Below are 9,135 nucleotides of genomic sequence, written 5' to 3' on the forward strand. Positions count from 1 at the left end.
CACACCACAACATCTAACCGGAAATTTTATTGCCAAATCCGCATTTATCCAATTAGTCGAAAGAAGCCAATTTGGGGGGATGCCTAGTGAAGACCCTCATTCTCATATGGAGACTTTTTGTGACTATTGTGAAGCGATTTCTCAAACCGGTGTAACTCAAGACCAAATTCGATGGGTCTTATTCCCTTTTTCTCTAATTGGAACCGCGAAACAATGGTTGAAAGGCCTTGATAAGGCTACTCTCGGAATTGATTCTTGGAAAAAGTTGGCTCTAGCTTTCTACAAAAAGTTCTATCCACCGGAAAACACTAACATGCTAAGAGCTCAAATTACGGGCTTTAAGCAAAGGGCTGAAGAATCTTTGTATGAAGCTTGGGAGCGATTCAAGGGAATTTGTCGCTCATGTCCTCACCATGGACTTAGCGAGTGGTTCTTGGTACAACAATTTTGGAACGGTCTTTATGAAGATTCAAGGAACATTCTCAACATGGGATCAAATGGAATGTTCACCGAAGTTGATGAGAATCAAACTTGGAACAAAATTGAGGAAATGGCGGTCCATAACTCACAATATAGTAGACCTCGCAAGGCTACTAGAGGAGGAAAGCATGAAGTGGACTCCATTACTCAATTGGGTGCTCAACTTAGTGCTCACATTGATACCATTAATTTGAAGTTTGAAAAAGCTATGGCTAGACTTGAAGAAGCCTCAAAATCACCAAAGCATCATGTTAATTCCATGACGGCATCTTCATCAATCCCAAGTGGGATATGTGAGAATTGTGGAACTTTGGGACATGACCAAAGTGAATGTAGGGGAACAAATGAACAAGTGAATGCTTTCCAAGCATATAAGAGTGGTACCCCTTATTCAAACTATTACAATGAAAACACCAAATTCCATCCAAATCTCTCATACAAAAGCCAAAATATTCAAAACCCTCAACCAACATACACCCCACCTCCCATGAGAAACCAAAATCAAAGACCCTTTTACAACCAAAACCAAGGTTACCAAAATCAAACTCCATACAATCAACAAAATGACCAAGGTTTTGATGTTCAAAAAGAGGTCCTCCAAATGCAAAAGAATCAACAAGAGTTTTTCACTCAAATGCAAAAGGATAGTCAAGCAAAGGAAATCACCATCAACAACATCCTAGCTGACACCAAAATGTTGGAAACCCAATTGACTCAACTAGCATCTTCAAGCTCACAAAGACAAAAGGGGCAATTACCACCTCAAAGTAATCCCCCAAGACATGAAACGGTTAGTGCCATTCACTTGAGGAGTGGTACAAGGTATGAAGCACCGAAGAAGCAAGTTGAGGATGAAGTTGTGGAAGCTAGTGACAAAGAAGAAATTGTGCAAAACCCCAAAGATGGGGAACCATCAAAAGAAGAAATTTCAAAAAGAAATGAAGACAAGGTCAAGGAGAAGGAGCCCATTGTGATTAGACTTCCTTTTCCGAGTCATCAAGCCAAGCCTAAATTTGATGACCAACTTGGAAAATTTATGGAAATTGTGAAGAATTTGGAAGTCTCAATTCCTTTCACGGAATTAATCAATCACGTGCCGGCCTATGCAAAATACATGAAAGACATCCTCACAAAGAAGAAGTCAATCCAGAAGCTTGATACTATCGCCTTCACTAAGGTGAGTAGCGCAATACTTCAAGGGAGTTCACCTCCAAAACTCAAAGATCCGGGAAGCTTCTCAATACCGTGTACCATTGGCGACACCACGATCAACAAAGCCTTATGTGATCTTGGGGCTAGTGTGAGTGTTATGCCGTACTCGGTGAGTAAAAGGTTAGGGATGGGAGAGCTTAAATGCACCATAATCACACTCCAAATGGCTGATAGATCGACGAAGACGCCATTAGGGATATGGGAATATGTTCCCGTAAGAGTTGGGAAATTTTTCATCCCGGTGGACTTTGTCATTGTTGACATGGAAGAAGACTCCAACATTCCAATCATTCTAGGAAGACCTTTTTTACACACCGCGGGTGCGGTGATTGATGTGAAGCATGGAGAGCTCACTCTAGAAGTGGGAGATGAGAGCATAACTTTCAATCTTGACAAAACCATGAGAGCTCCCCGTTTGCATGAACCATGTTTTATGGTTGATCATTATAGCCGGAAGGATGATAGGAAGAAGTCGGAATTCCAATGGAAGAAGAAAATTGAAGATGCTCCATTCAAAGATCAAATGAATTGTAACAAAGAGAGCTTGAAAAGCTCACCAAAGTCAAGCAATGAAGAGGATGGCCTCATTGGCCAAGACAAGAAAGTGGGAGAGTTGTCTCCATCAACTCAAGAGATCTATAGTGATCAAGTAGATGAAGTTTGTGGTCTTTGGGACGATGAGTTTGAAGGGAATTTTAATCCCTATATTGGTAATGCTATCGATCAAGACCGACAACAAGGGCAAAGGTCTATTGAAGACCTTTATCATGATAATGAACAAGCTTTTGATTACTTCTTCAAGGTGTTGAGCAACATCAACAACACCTTGGACATGCCCCCATGACATCTCACTAAGGATGAGAGTTTGGTGGAGTCCTCCCTAAACCACCAATTGTAAATACTTCTAACTCCCTAACTCGCATTTTAATTCTTACATTACATTTTTTGTCATTTTTGGATTTTTATGCTTTGATCAAGATAATTATCATTTTTGAGAGAAGTGAGGGAGGGACTAATGATACAATTGATGTGTAGTGCTTTAGCTTATTGTGGGGATAGCAATTGCCTAGGCTATTCATGCCTTAGTAGTGCCCCTACAATGAAGAACACGGGATTTGAAGAATGAAAATTGACAAGGGATATGCAGATGCACAGATGTAACTGAATCCGGGTAAAACAGGGAGAATCCGAGCGTCTTCATGGGAATCCGCCCGTCTTCAGGCAATCCGGGCGTGTTTGTCAAAATCCGCCCGTCCATCTGAGCTGAAAATTTGAAATTTTGGGACTGTTGAAGAATCCGAGCGTCCTGGTAGAGAAGGCGCTCGTCTTCAAAAATCCGCCCGTCTTGGAAGGAAAGACGCCCGTCTTTTTGCCTGTGAAAAAAAAGAAATCTCACTGTCTGAGAATCCGCCCATCTTCAGCAGAAGACGGCCGTCCTGTAGTCGATAAATCCGAGCGTCCTTGCTGAAAGACGCCCGTCTTTAGGCGAGAAATCCTGAACCAAAAGAGGCAGAATCCGAGCGTCCCGAAGGAAAGACGCCCGTCTTCCCCTGCATTTCAAAAAATTTCGGGTATTTTAAATACCCCATCCCACATTCATTTATTCATTCCTTCATTCAAAACACTACCCATAAACCCCAAAAATCAAAACCCTCATCCTCTCCATCACCAAAACAAGATTTCCTCAACCACATTCAACAAAATCAAATCAAAACTTCCTTTTGACAACAATTAATCACTCCTCTTCCAACAAAAATCAAACCAAGCACCAAAATCTTCAACCTTTGAGCCGATTTTTGAATTATAAAGGCAAAGCCTTTCATCTTAAAATCGATTTGGGTATACTTGGAAATTGAAGATTTTCACCATTTTCTTGGTTAAATCATCAATGGCAAGGACAAAAGGAGCAACAAAGGCACTTAAGGCAAATGCACTCTCAACAAGACAAGAGTCTTCAAGCAAAGAAAGCCTCATTGGCTATGGTGGTAGCTAGCTCAAACTTGGAAGTGCAACAACAACAACCTCCCTTGGAAGCAACAACATCAACAACTCCGGAAATTGCTCAATTATCAAACTATCCGGAGGTAATTTTCCTTTCTAACTCCCATAGGGATACATTTACCAAGTATTCTAAGAAAGCCATTCTACCCACCAAATTCATATTTGAAGATGCCTTGAACAAATTGGGTGTCCTTGAACAAACAAAAGCCTTCTTCGAAGCCATGGGGTTGGGAAAATTGTTTGCTACAAGAGAATTGACATACCCCTCCCTTACCTTAGAATTCTTGAGTTCTTTGAAAGTTACTAAGGTAGAGACTAGAGAAAACATCGAGTTCCGCCTTGCTAATGTGAGTAGGCGCATCACCTTTGATGAATTGGGTAAAGTATTGGGTCTTAGTGATTCACCTAGTTATTTCAAGAATCCCGACAAGTATGACCCCGCTCCTCTTCGGGTGGCGATTTCCAGGAGGAAATTTGAGAACTATCATGCTAGTCGCGCTCTATTAGTCCACCATCCGGGCATTAGAGTGTGGCACAAGTTCATCGGGAATACCATCATTGCAAGAAAAGACACTAACCACTTTACCAAGCTCGATTGTGTTCTTCTTGAGTCGGCCTTAAATATTGGAAGGGAATTCACCAAGCCTTACAATTCTCTAAGGGTTTTGGTGGAAAGATGGCTAAATGTTGATTGTGGAAAGCAAGGCACCACCGTTATTGTAAATGGAGGTCTAGTCACTATTTTGGCTAAGTACTTTGATCCGAATTTCAACAAGGATAGCAAGTATGTGGCGAAAAAGGGGGGGTCATCTCATTGGCATGGATGCCATGATTAACAAGTACAAGTGGGTCACTCATAACCCTATTGACACCAAATATGGGTGGCTCACCAATGAGGCTAGATCTTTTACTTTGCCTTCCAAGATATGCCGTTTGAGTGTCCATCGAACCAACTACCTTCTTCCCCTCTCAAAAGAAGCCGAATACATCATCCGTCAACAAAGGGATGAAACTGAAATGCCCTCCTCCTCCATTGTCACACCACCCTATCCATTCAAGTATCAAGAGTTCAAACCCGAAGGTGTTAAAGCAAGCAATGAGTACATGACTCTACTTATGCAAGAGATGCACAAACAAGCTTTTAAGGATCGGGAAGATGCATACTTAGCCCAATATCCACCTCTCCTTCATTTAGCTAGGCAAGGACTACTTGATCCTTCATGTCCTTTGCCTAGTTGGGCGGATAGGGAAGTCTTCTTTCCGAGTGCATCTAGGGGTGAGATTCCGGGTGACGATGAGGTTGTCGGTGATGAGGTTGTTGATAGCATTGAGGAAGAGGCTAATGAAGAAGAAGAAGAGGATGATGAAGGAAGTGAGCAAGAAAGTGAAGAGGGAAGTGGTGATGAGTCCACTTCTATTGAGGAAGATGATGATAATGATGATATGGTGGAAGACTAGCAAGCTTTGGAGGCTCCTACCCTCTTGAGGTTTGTCTACTTCTTTATTTGTTTTATTTACTTTATCTTGATCATGGTTGGAGAGTCCTAGCAACATAGAGGACTAACACCTCGGCCCCATTGAGGTGTTCTTATTTCATTGTTCCCACTTTTGAAAATCCAAAATGACAATTTAGTTTCATGCATTGCATCTTGTGTGCATGAACTACCCCAACTTTAGGACATTAGAAATAATGTCTAACTCGGTTTGGGGAAGTACATGCATACGCAACGGGAGGTAATCTAAATTACACTCTCCGTCATAAACAAAAAACCCATGCATCATGTAGTATAGATTAGTATAGCTTGCATTTAGTGTAGAATTCATGCATCATGCTTGCATGATTTCCCATCATTTTGGTCATTGAAGACAATGTCCATATTAGTGTGGGGATGGGGAATTCTAACTTAACTTTTATTCAAAAATCCAAAAAAATCATAAAATTTGAAAAACCATAAAAATTTGAAAAATTTGAAAATCCAAAAACAAGTTCTATTCCTTTGTAGTGTAGTCATGTATATATTGTTGTATATATTGTGTTTGTTTTATCCTTGTTCACAGTGATTGACTACGCCACATCCGAGACATGAGGATTTTGAAGACCGCATGGTATGATCTTTCCAATCTCCTTTTTCCTCTTTATGTTAATAACTATGTGGCTTCATTTTGATTGATGCGGTATAACAATGTGAACTTAGGACTTGCATTTAGTTTATATGTCATATTAGTTGGTAGAATCATTTGCATTAGGATGTTTATATGGTAGTTGCATCATGGCATGTAGTTTGCATGTTAGAAAATTTTGCGAAACCGTCTACTTGGGAAGCTTGACAAGTGTATATAGGCCCTAGTAGATGCTTTTTCTTCTTAAGACTTTGCTTGTTAGAATACTTGTAAAACACCCTAGGATGTGTCATGCTAGTATCCTTTGACCCATGGATTAAGGCCTAGTCAAGAGTACCTTGTGGTGTGATAACTCCTTGGCTACCGTTTATTCCAAGGTGACCCTTGAAACCATGCATCCATCCGTCATCCATGTTCTACCACATTTTTGTCATCAAAGGGAATGGGCACAAAAAGAAATCAATTTGGGTTCAATGAAATGAAAAGTGAAAGAAAGTTTGCAAAAAAATGCATCAAATGAAAAGAGGAGCAAAAATAGAACTCCTAAAGCTTCAAATATAAGGCACCCTCACTACATATGGGGTGACTTTGAAAATGTTCAAAAGAAATGCAAAGGAAAGTTGAAAGTTATCAAGTGTTGAAATGCCAAAAATCAAAAAGAAATGGCAAAATAAAGTGTTCTCAAATGTTATATGCCACAAGAAAATTGGGGGGAAAAACAAAAACAAAAGCAAACTCCCAAAGTGAAACTCAAATATCTATCAATCCCTTTAACCATCGTATCCATTTTTGTGCATGGTAGAGAGGGGACGACCCTTCTTCTTGTCTAGGCAAGAGGGGGAATTCCGCGATCCTCCAGTGTTTCTAACACCATAGGGAGTCTATTCTTGATAAAAGCATTTAACGATTGAGGACAAAGGTACCCTAGCTTGACACAACTTGGAGGTAATTTATTGGTATCCTTCTAGGCTTAGTAGTTTGAAGAAATTACATCTATGAAGGAGTGTGTACCCTTGAATTGCTTCCCTTGTAGATAATTTCCACCACTTAGATGAGGAAAGTGGCTATTCTTTTGTAGATGCATCCATTACTTGATTTTGTGTGCTTAATGTTTGGATGTGATGCATTTTGGCAAGACCCACCTTGCCTTGCAAGAAGGCATCATACCTCATGGTTGTCTTGTTGTGAGTTGAAGGGGCGGAGTGAGACCCGCTAATTGTCTCATATCGGCTATGTTATTAGGTTAGTTTAAATAATGGTCCTAGTCTTTGTCACCTCTTTACTCGGGACGAGCAAAGGTTCGGTTTGGTGATATTTGATATGACCATAATTAGAGCATATTTAGTCCCCGAATTAGCCTTGTTCCCATGGTTTTTAGTGCATATTTAGGTCATTTATTGTCTTTAGTTCTTTGTTTTGCATATTCTTTGAGGTTTTGATCCCTTGGTAGGAAAGGAGTGCAAACCTTACATTTTCATGGCAAAATAAGGCTAAATTGATTGAATTCAATGACCAAGCATTAAGGAGAGACAAGATTAGAAGGCCTTTGTACATACTATAGTAGATGGGCAATGATGAGAAAAGAGCCTTGCATCCCCGAGGAAATCCTCAAGGATTCTATGAAGAAAAAGGAAGAAAAGAAGAAGGAACAAGACTGCCTGACAATCCGTGCGGATTGCCTTGAATCCGCCCGTCCACCAAGCCACAATCCGAGCGGGTTCTCCAGAAGACGCCCGGGCAAAAGCTCCCAAATCCGCCTGTCTTCACCCCCTGGAAGCCCGGGCAGAGCCGCCAAACCCGCCCGTCCCGTGCTAAAGACGCCCGGATTCCCAAACAGTCCCATTTCGTCTTCTTCAAGCTACAAGGAAGGATGCACATCTTTTTTTAGAGACCGGAGTCTTCCAAAAGAGACCGGCGTTTCCTCAACAAGGGACTTAATCGTCATTTAAGCCCTTAGTTAACCCTAATTCTTGCACCTAATCCCCACTATAAATGCCCCATTAGTCTAATTAGAAGAGCATGTTCTTCTTAGAAATCTTTAGGGTAGTTAATATCAATCAAATCTCTCTTTTATCTTGTAATCAACATTTAATCAAGATTTAATACAAGTTTTATTTCCTTAATCTCTCTCTTGTTCATCCTTTATTTTGGGTAATTGAAGATTATTTGGGTTATTATTGGGAGATTGACAACCTTCCAATCAAGCATCAAGTACTTCTTTTATTCTTTGCTTTATTATTGGAATCATTAGTAGGTATAATTCTCTTAATCCCTTTTTAATTATTGTTAATTATCTTCATTTATTCATCATGTTTCACTTTGTTGGTATGATTGACAACCTTGCTAGCATGTTCAACATGATAATGAGTGAGTAGTTTCCTTAGCTAGGGTTAATGGGTAATTAGGGGAAACCAACATGGGGAATGATTCATGCTTAAATTAATATGCTTTCATAGTTTATTTGCTTGCTTGTTGTGATCTCAACTTATGCACATGTTATGTTTGATGAAATGTGAGCCTATGAATCCGTGCATTTTTTACCCATCACCTATCTTTTCAATGAGACTTTTAAGACATAAACCAACTCGAGTCTAATTAGACCATGCATATTGTTGAGTAGGGAAGATTAAGTCGACTTGTAGGTGTTGTACAATCTAATCGATTCGGCTCCGGGACCCAAACTTTCCTAGGATTGTAAGATATAAACCAACTCGATCCATCACAATAATAATTGCTTGCTTATAACTTGAGAATATATTTGTATGATCAATTCCCATGAATCCCCTATGACCCCATGACACCCTAGTGCTTTTTATCAATTGTTTACATCCCTTTTAATTCATCTTGCTTGTTTACTTTCATTGCTATTTAGTTTAGTGATATTCTACATCAAACCCCAATTGTGACACCCCTTAAGACACCACTAGTTGCAATAGAAATATCATCTCAATTCCCGTCCCTTTGGATCTGACCTTTACTTGCCTCTTTACTAATTGTAGAGTTGTTTGTGAAGTTATAAATTGTGTTTTGGTCTAGGTACTCCTAACGACAAGTAACCGAAAAAGATAGTCCGACCAGGGTGTCATGAGTGCAATTAGGGTTTACGAATAAACCCTAGTGGCGGCATGATAGGTGGCCAAGGGTACTCTCCAAAGTTATAGTTAATGCTAGTATAACCTTGATGATGATTCAAGTGTTATAGCTGAAGTTAGTACAACTTTGGATTGTTGCTGTAGTTATGGCTGTTTGAGTTATAACCTTGGAAATATGAATTCAAGGTTATAGCTAAATCTACTATAACATTGGATACGAGTTAAAATT

The 9,135-nt window shown here is 39.9% G+C and overlaps 1 non-coding gene across 1 annotated transcript; it reads right to left on the minus strand.

The window, feature by feature from the left end:
- Window positions 1-313: 313 nt before the first annotated feature.
- Window positions 314-420, minus strand: LOC141616468 (small nucleolar RNA R71). The gene has a single exon (XR_012530815.1). It is a non-coding gene; the product is annotated as a small nucleolar RNA R71 (small nucleolar RNA).
- Window positions 421-9,135: the final 8,715 nt, after the last annotated feature.

The sequence above is a fragment of the Silene latifolia genome, chromosome 11 (genome assembly GCF_048544455.1).
Source record: "Silene latifolia isolate original U9 population chromosome 11, ASM4854445v1, whole genome shotgun sequence".
Classification (NCBI taxonomy): Eukaryota; Viridiplantae; Streptophyta; class Magnoliopsida; order Caryophyllales; family Caryophyllaceae; genus Silene; species Silene latifolia.